This window comes from Lampris incognitus, chromosome 2 (assembly GCF_029633865.1).
Source record: "Lampris incognitus isolate fLamInc1 chromosome 2, fLamInc1.hap2, whole genome shotgun sequence".
Taxonomy (NCBI): Eukaryota; Metazoa; Chordata; class Actinopteri; order Lampriformes; family Lampridae; genus Lampris; species Lampris incognitus.
Genome location: NC_079212.1, coordinates 83,410,499 through 83,423,816, shown reverse-complemented (window position 1 = coordinate 83,423,816; position 13,318 = coordinate 83,410,499).

Below are 13,318 nucleotides of genomic sequence, written 5' to 3'. Positions count from 1 at the left end.
TGTACATGTAGCTGCCCTGTGTAACTTGGTTTTGTACTTATAGCTGCCCTGTGTAGCTTGGTTTTGTACATGTAGCTGCCCTGTGTAACTTGGTTTTGTACATATAGCTGCGCTCTGTAGCTTGGTTTTGTACATATAACTGCCCTTTGTAGCTTGGATTTGTACATATAGCTGCGCTTTGTAACTTGGTTTTGTACATATAGTTGCCCTGTTTAGCTTGGTTTTGTACACATAGCTGCTCTCTGTAGCTTGGTTTTGTACATACAGCTGCCCTGTGTAGCTTGGTTTTGTACATATAGGTGCCCTCTGTAGCTTGGTTTTGTACATACAGCTGCCCTGTGTAGCTTGGTTTTGTACATATAGGTGCCATGTGTAGCTTGGTTTTGTACATATAGCTGTCCTGTGTAGCTTGGTTTTGTGCTTATAGCTGCCCTTTGTAGCTTGGATTTGTACATATAGCTGCGCTCTGTATCTTGGTTTTGTACTTATAGCTGCCCTGTGTAGCTTGATTTTGTACATGTAGCTGCCCTGTGTAGCTTGGTTTTGTACACGTAGTTGCTCTCTCTAGCTTAATTTTGTACATATTGATGCCTTTTGTACATTGGTTTTGGACATATAGCTGCCCTGTGTAGCTGGGTTTGGTATATGTATTTTTCCTGTGTAGCTTGGTTTTCTACATGTAGCTGCCCTGTGTAGCTTGGTTTTGTACATGTCGCTGCCCTGTGGAACTTGGTTTTGTACATATAGCTGCGCTCTGTAGCTTGGTTTTGTACTTATAGCTGCCCTGTGTAGCTTGGTTTTGTACACATAGATGCTCTCTGTAGCTTGGTTTTGTACATACAGCTGCCCTGTGTAGCTTGGTTTTGTATATATAGGTGCCCTCTGTAGATTGGTTTTGTACATACAGCTGCCCTGTGTAGCTTGGTTTTGTACATATAGGTGCGCTCTGTAGCTTGGTTTTGTACTTATAGCTGCGCTGTTTAACTTGGTTTTGTACACGTAGCTGCCCTCTCCACCTTAATTTTGTACATATAGCTGCGCTCTGTAGCTTGGTTTTGTACTTATAGCTGCCCTGTGTAGCTTGGTTTTGTACATGTAGCTGCCCTGTGTAACTTGGTTTTGTACATATAGCTGCGCTCTGTAGCTTGGTTTTGTACATATAACTGCCCATTGTAGCTTGGATTTGTACATATAGCTGCGCTTTGTAACTTGGTTTTGTACATATAGTTGCCCTGTTTAGCTTGGTTTTGTACACATAGCTGCTCTCTGTAGCTTGATTTTGTACATACAGCTGCCCTGTGTAGCTTGGTTTTGTACATATAGGTGCCCTCTGTAGCTTCGTTTTGTACATACAGCTGCCCTGTGTAGCTTGGTTTTGTACATATAGGTGCCATGTGTAGCTTGGTTTTGTACATATAGCTGTCCTGTGTAGCTTGGTTTTGTGCTTATAGCTGCCCTTTGTAGCTTGGATTTGTACATATAGCTGCGCTCTGTATCTTGGTTTTGTACTTATAGCTGCCCTGTGTAGCTTGGTTTTGTACATGTAGCTGCCCTGTGTAGCTTGGTTTTGTACACGTAGTTGCTCTCTCTAGCTTAATTTTGTACATATTGATGCCTTTTGTACATTGGTTTTGGACATATAGCTGCCCTGTGTAGCTGGGTTTGGTATATGTATTTTTCCTGTGTAGCTTGGTTTTCTACATGTAGCTGCCCTGTGTAGCTTGGTTTTGTACATGTCGCTGCCCTGTGGAACTTGGTTTTGTACATATAGCTGCGCTCTGTAGCTTGGTTTTGTACTTATAGCTGCCCTGTGTAGCTTGGTTTTGTACACATAGATGCTCTCTGTAGCTTGGTTTTGTACATACAGCTGCCCTGTGTAGCTTGGTTTTGTATATATAGGTGCTCTTTGTAGATTGGTTTTGTACATACAGCTGCCCTGTGTAGCTTGGTTTTGTACATATAGGTGCGCTCTGTAGCTTGGTTTTGTACTTATAGCTGCGCTGTTTAACTTGGTTTTGTACACGTAGCTGCCCTCTCCACCTTAATTTTGTACATATAGCTGCGCTCTGTAGCTTGGTTTTGTACTTATAGCTGCCCTGTGTAGCTTGGTTTTGTACATGTAGCTGCCCTGTGTAACTTGGTTTTGTACATATAGCTGCGCTCTGTAGCTTGGTTTTGTACATATAACTGCCCTTTTAGCTTGGATTTGTACATATAGCTGCGCTTTGTAACTTGGTTTTGTACATATAGTTGCCCTGTTTAGCTTGGTTTTGTACACATAGCTGCCCTGTGTAGCTTGGTTTTGTACATGTAGCTGCCCTGTGTAACTTGGTTTTGGACATATATCTGCGCTCTGTAGCTTGGTTTTGTACATATAACTGCCCTTTGTAGCTTGGATTTGTACATATAGCTGCGCTTTGTAACTTGGTTTTGTACATATAGTTGCCCTGTTTAGCTTGGTTTTGTACACATAGCTGCTCTCTGTAGCTAGGTTTTGTACATATAGCTGCCCTGTGTAGCTTGGTTTTGTACATATAGGTGCCCTCTGTAGCTTGGTTTTGTACATACAGCTGCCCTGTGTAGCTTGGTTTTGTACATGTAGCTGCCCTGTGTAACTTGGTTTTGTACATATAGCTGCGCTCTGTAGCTTGGTTTTGTACATATAACTGCCCTTTTAGCTTGGATTTGTACATATAGCTGCGCTTTGTAACTTGGTTTTGTACATATAGTTGCCCTGTTTAGCTTGGTTTTGTACACATAGCTGCCCTGTGTAGCTTGGTTTTGTACATGTAGCTGCCCTGTGTAACTTGGTTTTGTACTTATAGCTGCGCTCTGTAGCTTGGTTTTGTACATATAACTGCCCTTTGTAGCTTGGATTTGTACATATAGCTGCGCTTTGTAACTTGGTTTTGTACATATAGTTGCCCTGTTTAGCTTGGTTTTGTACACATAGCTGCTCTCTGTAGCTAGGTTTTGTACATATAGCTGCCCTGTGTAGCTTGGTTTTGTACATATAGGTGCCCTCTGTAGCTTGGTTTTGTACATACAGCTGCCCTGTGTAGCTTGGTTTTGTACATATAGGTGCCATGTGTAGCTTGGTTTTGTACATATAGCTGTCCTGTGTAGCTTGGTTTTGTGCTTATAGCTGCCCTTTGTAGCTTGGATTTGTACATATAGCTGCGCTCTGTATCTTGGTTTTGTACTTATAGCTGCCCTGTGTAGCTTGGTTTTGTACATGTAGCTGCCCTGTGTAGCTTGGTTTTGTACACGTAGTTGCTCTCTCTAGCTTAATTTTGTACATATTGATGCCTTTTGTACATTGGTTTTGGACATATAGCTGCCCTGTGTAGCTGGGTTTGGTACATGTATTTTTCCTGTGTAGCTTGGTTTTCTACATGTAGCTGCCCTGTGTAGCTTGGTTTTGTACATGTCGCTGCCCTGTGGAACTTGGTTTTGTACATATAGCTGCGCTCTGTAGCTTGGTTTTGTACTTATAGCTGCCCTGTGTAGCTTGGTTTTGTACACATAGATGCTCTCTGTAGCTTGGTTTTGTACTTATAGCTACCCTGTGTAGCTTGGTTTTGTACATATAGCTGCGCTCTGTAGCTTGGTTTTGTACATATAGCTGCGCTCTTTAACTTGGTTTTGTACACGTAGCTGCCCTCTCCACCTTAATTTTGTACATATAGCTGCGCTCTGTAGCTTGGTTTTGTACTTATAGCTGCCCTGTGTAGCTTGGTTTTGTACATGTAGCTGCCCTGTGTAACTTGGTTTTGTACTTATAGCTGCCCTGTGTAGCTTGGTTTTGTACATGTAGCTGCCCTGTGTAACTTGGTTTTGTACATATAGCTGCGCTCTGTAGCTTGGTTTTGTACATATAACTGCCCTTTGTAGCTTGGATTTGTACATATAGCTGCGCTTTGTAACTTGGTTTTGTACATATAGTTGCCCTGTTTAGCTTGGTTTTGTACACATAGCTGCTCTCTGTAGCTTGGTTTTGTACATACAGCTGCCCTGTGTAGCTTGGTTTTGTACATATAGGTGCCCTCTGTAGCTTGGTTTTGCACATACAGCTGCCCTGTGTAGCTTGGTTTTGTACATATAGGTGCCATGTGTAGCTTGGTTTTGTACATATAGCTGTCCTGTGTAGCTTGGTTTTGTGCTTATAGCTGCCCTTTGTAGCTTGGATTTGTACATATAGCTGCGCTCTGTATCTTGGTTTTGTACTTATAGCTGCCCTGTGTAGCTTGATTTTGTACATGTAGCTGCCCTGTGTAGCTTGGTTTTGTACACGTAGTTGCTCTCTCTAGCTTAATTTTGTACATATTGATGCCTTTTGTACATTGGTTTTGGACATATAGCTGCCCTGTGTAGCTGGGTTTGGTATATGTATTTTTCCTGTGTAGCTTGGTTTTCTACATGTAGCTGCCCTGTGTAGCTTGGTTTTGTACATGTCGCTGCCCTGTGTAACTTGGTTTTGTACATATAGCTGCGCTCTGTAGCTTGGTTTTGTACTTATAGCTGCCCTGTGTAGCTTGGTTTTGTACACATAGATGCTCTCTTTAGCTTGGTTTTGTACATACAGCTGCCCTGTGTAGCTTGGTTTTGTATATATAGGTGCCCTCTGTAGATTGGTTTTGTACATACAGCTGCCCTGTGTAGCTTGGTTTTGTACATATAGGTGCGCTCTGTAGCTTGGTTTTGTACTTATAGCTGCGCTGTTTAACTTGGTTTTGTACACGTAGCTGCCCTCTCCACCTTAATTTTGTACATATAGCTGCGCTCTGTAGCTTGGTTTTGTACTTATAGCTGCCCTGTGTAGCTTGGTTTTGTACATGTAGCTGCCCTGTGTAACTTGGTTTTGTACATATAGCTGCGCTCTGTAGCTTGGTTTTGTACATATAACTGCTCTTTGTAGCTTGGATTTGTACATATAGCTGCGCTTTGTAACTTGGTTTTGTACATATAGTTGCCCTGTGTAGCTTGGTTTTGTACACGTAGTTGCTCTCTCTAGCTTAATTTTGTACATATTGATGCCTTTTGTACATTGGTTTTGGACATATAGCTGCCCTGTGTAGCTGGGTTTGGTACATGTATTTTTCCTGTGTAGCTTGGTTTTCTACATGTAGCTGCCCTGTGTAGCTTGGTTTTGTACATGTCGCTGCCCTGTGGAACTTGGTTTTGTACATATAGCTGCGCTCTGTAGCTTGGTTTTGTACTTATAGCTGCCCTGTGTAGCTTGGTTTTGTACACATAGATGCTCTCTGTAGCTTGGTTTTGTACATACAGCTGCCCTGTGTAGCTTGGTTTTGTATATATAGGTGCTCTTTGTAGATTGGTTTTGTACATACAGCTGCCCTGTGTAGCTTGGTTTTGTACATATAGGTGCGCTCTGTAGCTTGGTTTTGTACTTATAGCTGCGCTGTTTAACTTGGTTTTGTACACGTAGCTGCCCTCTCCACCTTAATTTTGTACATATAGCTGCGCTCTGTAGCTTGGTTTTGTACTTATAGCTGCCCTGTGTAGCTTGGTTTTGTACATGTAGCTGCCCTGTGTAACTTGGTTTTGTACATATAGCTGCGCTCTGTAGCTTGGTTTTGTACATATAACTGCCCTTTTAGCTTGGATTTGTACATATAGCTGCGCTTTGTAACTTGGTTTTGTACATATAGTTGCCCTGTTTAGCTTGGTTTTGTACACATAGCTGCCCTGTGTAGCTTGGTTTTGTACATGTAGCTGCCCTGTGTAACTTGGTTTTGGACATATATCTGCGCTCTGTAGCTTGGTTTTGTACATATAACTGCCCTTTGTAGCTTGGATTTGTACATATAGCTGCGCTTTGTAACTTGGTTTTGTACATATAGTTGCCCTGTTTAGCTTGGTTTTGTACACATAGCTGCTCTCTGTAGCTTGGTTTTGTACATACAGCTGCCCTGTGTAGCTTGGTTTTGTATATATAGGTGCCCTCTGTAGCTTGGTTTTGTACATACAGCTGCCCTGTGTAGCTTGGTTTTGTACATATAGGTGCCATGTGTAGCTTGGTTTTGTACATATAGCTGTCCTGTGTAGCTTGGTTTTGTGCTTATAGCTGCCCTTTGTAGCTTGGATTTGTACATATAGCTGCGCTCTGTATCTTGGTTTTGTACTTATAGCTGCCCTGTGTAGCTTGGTTTTGTACATGTAGCTGCCCTGTGTAGCTTGGTTTTGTACACGTAGTTGCTCTCTCTAGCTTAATTTTGTACATATTGATGCCTTTTGTACATTGGTTTTGGACATATAGCTGCCCTGTGTAGCTGGGTTTGGTACATGTATTTTTCCTGTGTAGCTTGGTTTTCTACATGTAGCTGCCCTGTGTAGCTTGGTTTTGTACATGTCGCTGCCCTGTGGAACTTGGTTTTGTACATATAGCTGCGCTCTGTAGCTTGGTTTTGTACTTATAGCTGCCCTGTGTAGCTTGGTTTTGTACACATAGATGCTCTCTGTAGCTTGGTTTTGTACTTATAGCTACCCTGTGTAGCTTGGTTTTGTATATATAGGTGCCCTCTGTAGATTGGTTTTGTACATACAGCTGCCCTGTGTAGCTTGGTTTTGTACATATAGCTGCGCTCTGTAGCTTGGTTTTGTACTTATAGCTGCGCTCTTTAACTTGGTTTTGTACACGTAGCTGCCCTCTCCACCTTAATTTTGTACATATAGCTGCGCTCTGTAGCTTGGTTTTGTACTTATAGCTGCCCTGTGTAGCTTGGTTTTGTACATGTAGCTGCCCTGTGTAACTTGGTTTTGTACTTATAGCTGCCCTGTGTAGCTTGGTTTTGTACATGTAGCTGCCCTGTGTAACTTGGTTTTGTACATATAGCTGCGCTCTGTAGCTTGGTTTTGTACATATAACTGCCCTTTGTAGCTTGGATTTGTACATATAGCTGCGCTTTGTAACTTGGTTTTGTACATATAGTTGCCCTGTTTAGCTTGGTTTTGTACACATAGCTGCTCTCTGTAGCTTGGTTTTGTACATACAGCTGCCCTGTGTAGCTTGGTTTTGTACATATAGGTGCCCTCTGTAGCTTGGTTTTGTACATACAGCTGCCCTGTGTAGCTTGGTTTTGTACATATAGGTGCCATGTGTAGCTTGGTTTTGTACATATAGCTGTCCTGTGTAGCTTGGTTTTGTGCTTATAGCTGCCCTTTGTAGCTTGGATTTGTACATATAGCTGCGCTCTGTATCTTGGTTTTGTACTTATAGCTGCCCTGTGTAGCTTGATTTTGTACATGTAGCTGCCCTGTGTAGCTTGGTTTTGTACACGTAGTTGCTCTCTCTAGCTTAATTTTGTACATATTGATGCCTTTTGTACATTGGTTTTGGACATATAGCTGCCCTGTGTAGCTGGGTTTGGTATATGTATTTTTCCTGTGTAGCTTGGTTTTCTACATGTAGCTGCCCTGTGTAGCTTGGTTTTGTACATGTCGCTGCCCTGTGGAACTTGGTTTTGTACATATAGCTGCGCTCTGTAGCTTGGTTTTGTACTTATAGCTGCCCTGTGTAGCTTGGTTTTGTACACATAGATGCTCTCTGTAGCTTGGTTTTGTACATACAGCTGCCCTGTGTAGCTTGGTTTTGTATATATAGGTGCCCTCTGTAGATTGGTTTTGTACATACAGCTGCCCTGTGTAGCTTGGTTTTGTACATATAGGTGCGCTCTGTAGCTTGGTTTTGTACTTATAGCTGCGCTGTTTAACTTGGTTTTGTACACGTAGCTGCCCTCTCCACCTTAATTTTGTACATATAGCTGCGCTCTGTAGCTTGGTTTTGTACTTATAGCTGCCCTGTGTAGCTTGGTTTTGTACATGTAGCTGCCCTGTGTAACTTGGTTTTGTACATATAGCTGCGCTCTGTAGCTTGGTTTTGTACATATAACTGCCCATTGTAGCTTGGATTTGTACATATAGCTGCGCTTTGTAACTTGGTTTTGTACATATAGTTGCCCTGTTTAGCTTGGTTTTGTACACATAGCTGCTCTCTGTAGCTTGATTTTGTACATACAGCTGCCCTGTGTAGCTTGGTTTTGTACATATAGGTGCCCTCTGTAGCTTCGTTTTGTACATACAGCTGCCCTGTGTAGCTTGGTTTTGTACATATAGGTGCCATGTGTAGCTTGGTTTTGTACATATAGCTGTCCTGTGTAGCTTGGTTTTGTGCTTATAGCTGCCCTTTGTAGCTTGGATTTGTACATATAGCTGCGCTCTGTATCTTGGTTTTGTACTTATAGCTGCCCTGTGTAGCTTGGTTTTGTACATGTAGCTGCCCTGTGTAGCTTGGTTTTGTACACGTAGTTGCTCTCTCTAGCTTAATTTTGTACATATTGATGCCTTTTGTACATTGGTTTTGGACATATAGCTGCCCTGTGTAGCTGGGTTTGGTATATGTATTTTTCCTGTGTAGCTTGGTTTTCTACATGTAGCTGCCCTGTGTAGCTTGGTTTTGTACATGTCGCTGCCCTGTGGAACTTGGTTTTGTACATATAGCTGCGCTCTGTAGCTTGGTTTTGTACTTATAGCTGCCCTGTGTAGCTTGGTTTTGTACACATAGATGCTCTCTGTAGCTTGGTTTTGTACATACAGCTGCCCTGTGTAGCTTGGTTTTGTATATATAGGTGCTCTTTGTAGATTGGTTTTGTACATACAGCTGCCCTGTGTAGCTTGGTTTTGTACATATAGGTGCGCTCTGTAGCTTGGTTTTGTACTTATAGCTGCGCTGTTTAACTTGGTTTTGTACACATAGATGCTCTCTGTAGCTTGGTTTTGTACATACAGCTGCCCTGTGTAGCTTGGTTTTGTATATATAGGTGCCCTCTGTAGATTGGTTTTGTACATACAGCTGCCCTGTGTAGCTTGGTTTTGTACATATAGGTGCGCTCTGTAGCTTGGTTTTGTACTTATAGCTGCGCTGTTTAACTTGGTTTTGTACACGTAGCTGCCCTCTCCACCTTAATTTTGTACATATAGTTGCCCTGTTTAGCTTGGTTTTGTACACATAGCTGCCCTGTGTAGCTTGGTTTTGTACATGTAGCTGCCCTGTGTAACTTGGTTTTGGACATATATCTGCGCGCTGTAGCTTGGTTTTGTACATATAACTGCCCTTTGTAGCTTGGATTTGTACATATAGCTGCGCTTTGTAACTTGGTTTTGTACATATAGTTGCCCTGTTTAGCTTGGTTTTGTACACATAGCTGCTCTCTGTAGCTAGGTTTTGTACATACAGCTGCCCTGTGTAGCTTGGTTTTGTACATACAGCTGCCCTGTGTAGCTTGGTTTTGTACATATAGGTGCCATGTGTAGCTTGGTTTTGTACATATAGCTGTCCTGTGTAGCTTGGTTTTGTGCTTATAGCTGCCCTTTGTAGCTTGGATTTGTACATATAGCTGCGCTCTGTATCTTGGTTTTGTACTTATAGCTGCCCTGTGTAGCTTGGTTTTGTACATGTAGCTGCCCTGTGTAGCTTGGTTTTGTACACGTAGTTGCTCTCTCTAGCTTAATTTTGTACATATTGATGCCTTTTGTACATTGGTTTTGGACATATAGCTGCCCTGTGTAGCTGGGTTTGGTACATGTATTTTTCCTGTGTAGCTTGGTTTTCTACATGTAGCTGCCCTGTGTAGCTTGGTTTTGTACATGTCGCTGCCCTGTGGAACTTGGTTTTGTACATATAGCTGCGCTCTGTAGCTTGGTTTTGTACTTATAGCTGCCCTGTGTAGCTTGGTTTTGTACACATAGATGCTCTCTGTAGCTTGGTTTTGTACTTATAGCTACCCTGTGTAGCTTGGTTTTGTACATATAGCTGCGCTCTGTAGCTTGGTTTTGTACTTATAGCTGCGCTCTTTAACTTGGTTTTGTACACGTAGCTGCCCTCTCCACCTTAATTTTGTACATATAGCTGCGCTCTGTAGCTTGGTTTTGTACTTATAGCTGCCCTGTGTAGCTTGGTTTTGTACATGTAGCTGCCCTGTGTAACTTGGTTTTGTACTTATAGCTGCCCTGTGTAGCTTGGTTTTGTACATGTAGCTGCCCTGTGTAACTTGGTTTTGTACATATAGCTGCGCTCTGTAGCTTGGTTTTGTACATAAAACTGCCCTTTGTAGCTTGGATTTGTACATATAGCTGCGCTTTGTAACTTGGTTTTGTACATATAGTTGCCCTGTTTAGCTTGGTTTTGTACACATAGCTGCTCTCTGTAGCTTGGTTTTGTACATACAGCTGCCCTGTGTAGCTTGGTTTTGTACATATAGGTGCCCTCTGTAGCTTGGTTTTGCACATACAGCTGCCCTGTGTAGCTTGGTTTTGTACATATAGGTGCCATGTGTAGCTTGGTTTTGTACATATAGCTGTCCTGTGTAGCTTGGTTTTGTGCTTATAGCTGCCCTTTGTAGCTTGGATTTGTACATATAGCTGCGCTCTGTATCTTGGTTTTGTACTTATAGCTGCCCTGTGTAGCTTGATTTTGTACATGTAGCTGCCCTGTGTAGCTTGGTTTTGTACACGTAGTTGCTCTCTCTAGCTTAATTTTGTACATATTGATGCCTTTTGTACATTGGTTTTGGACATATAGCTGCCCTGTGTAGCTGGGTTTGGTATATGTATTTTTCCTGTGTAGCTTGGTTTTCTACATGTAGCTGCCCTGTGTAGCTTGGTTTTGTACATGTCGCTGCCCTGTGGAACTTGGTTTTGTACATATAGCTGCGCTCTGTAGCTTGGTTTTGTACTTATAGCTGCCCTGTGTAGCTTGGTTTTGTACACATAGATGCTCTCTTTAGCTTGGTTTTGTACATACAGCTGCCCTGTGTAGCTTGGTTTTGTATATATAGGTGCCCTCTGTAGATTGGTTTTGTACATACAGCTGCCCTGTGTAGCTTGGTTTTGTACACATAGCTGCGCTGTTTAACTTGGTTTTGTACACGTAGCTGCCCTCTCCACCTTAATTTTGTACATATAGCTGCGCTCTGTAGCTTGGTTTTGTACTTATAGCTGCCCTGTGTAGCTTGGTTTTGTACATGTAGCTGCCCTGTGTAACTTGGTTTTGTACATATAGCTGCGCTCTGTAGCTTGGTTTTGTACATATAACTGCCCTTTGTAGCTTGGATTTGTACATATAGCTGCGCTTTGTAACTTGGTTTTGTACATATAGTTGCCCTGTTTAGCTTGGTTTTGTACACATAGCTGCCCTGTGTAGCTTGATTTTGTACATGTAGCTGCCCTGTGTAACTTGGTTTTGTACATATAGCTGCGCTTTGTAGCTTGGATTTGTACATATAGCTGCGCTTTGTAACTTGGTTTTGTACATATAGTTGCCCTGTTTAGCTTGGTTTTGTACACATAGCTGCTCTCTGTAGCTTGGTTTTGTACATACAGCTGCCCTGTGTAGCTTGGTTTTGTACATACAGCTGCCCTGTGTAGCTTGGTTTTGTACATATAGCTGTCCTGTGTAGCTTGGTTTTGTGCTTATAGCTGCCCTTTGTAGCTTGGATTTGTACATATAGCTGCGCTCTGTATCTTGGTTTTGTACTTATAGCTGCCCTGTGTAGCTTGGTTTTGTACATGTAGCTGCCCTGTGTAGCTTGGTTTTGTACACGTAGTTGCTCTCTCTAGCTTAATTTTGTACATATTGATGCCTTTTGTACATTGGTTTTGGACATATAGCTGCCCTGTGTAGCTGGGTTTGGTACATGTATTTTTCCTGTGTAGCTTGGTTTTCTACATGTAGCTGCCCTGTGTAGCTTGGTTTTGTACATGTCGCTGCCCTGTGGAACTTGGTTTTGTACATATAGCTGCGCTCTGTAGCTTGGTTTTGTACTTATAGCTGCCCTGTGTAGCTTGGTTTTGTACACATAGATGCTCTCTGTAGCTTGGTTTTGTACATACAGCTGCCCTGTGTAGCTTGGTTTTGTATATATAGGTGCTCTTTGTAGATTGGTTTTGTACATACAGCTGCCCTGTGTAGCTTGGTTTTGTACATATAGGTGCGCTCTGTAGCTTGGTTTTGTACTTATAGCTGCGCTGTTTAACTTGGTTTTGTACACGTAGCTGCCCTCTCCACCTTAATTTTGTACATATAGCTGCGCTCTGTAGCTTGGTTTTGTACTTATAGCTGCCCTGTGTAGCTTGGTTTTGTACATGTAGCTGCCCTGTGTAACTTGGTTTTGTACATATAGCTGCGCTCTGTAGCTTGGTTTTGTACATATAACTGCCCTTTTAGCTTGGATTTGTACATATAGCTGCGCTTTGTAACTTGGTTTTGTACATATAGTTGCCCTGTTTAGCTTGGTTTTGTACACATAGCTGCCCTGTGTAGCTTGGTTTTGTACATGTAGCTGCCCTGTGTAACTTGGTTTTGGACATATATCTGCGCTCTGTAGCTTGGTTTTGTACATATAACTGCCCTTTGTAGCTTGGATTTGTACATATAGCTGCGCTTTGTAACTTGGTTTTGTACATATAGTTGCCCTGTTTAGCTTGGTTTTGTACACATAGCTGCTCTCTGTAGCTTGGTTTTGTACATACAGCTGCCCTGTGTAGCTTGGTTTTGTACATATAGGTGCCCTCTCTAGCTTGGTTTTGTACATACAGCTGCCCTGTGTAGCTTGGTTTTGTACATATAGGTGCCATGTGTAGCTTGGTTTTGTACATATAGCTGTCCTGTGTAGCTTGGTTTTGTGCTTATAGCTGCCCTTTGTAGCTTGGATTTGTACATATAGCTGCGCTCTGTATCTTGGTTTTGTACTTATAGCTGCCCTGTGTAGCTTGGTTTTGTACATGTAGCTGCCCTGTGTAGCTTGGTTTTGTACACGTAGTTGCTCTCTCTAGCTTAATTTTGTACATATTGATGCCTTTTGTACATTGGTTTTGGACATATAGCTGCCCTGTGTAGCTGGGTTTGGTACATATATTTTTCCTGTGTAGCTTGGTTTTCTACATGTAGCTGCCCTGTGTAGCTTGGTTTTGTACATGTCGCTGCCCTGTGGAACTTGGTTTTGTACATATAGCTGCGCTCTGTAGCTTGGTTTTGTACTTATAGCTGCCCTGTGTAGCTTGGTTTTGTACACATAGATGCTCTCTGTAGCTTGGTTTTGTACTTATAGCTACCCTGTGTAGCTTGGTTTTGTATATATAGGTGCCCTCTGTAGATTGGTTTTGTACATACAGCTGCCCTGTGTAGCTTGGTTTTGTACATATAGCTGCGCTCTGTAGCTTGGTTTTGTACTTATAGCTGCGCTCTTTAACTTGGTTTTGTACACGTAGCTGCCCTCTCCACCTTAATTTTGTACATATA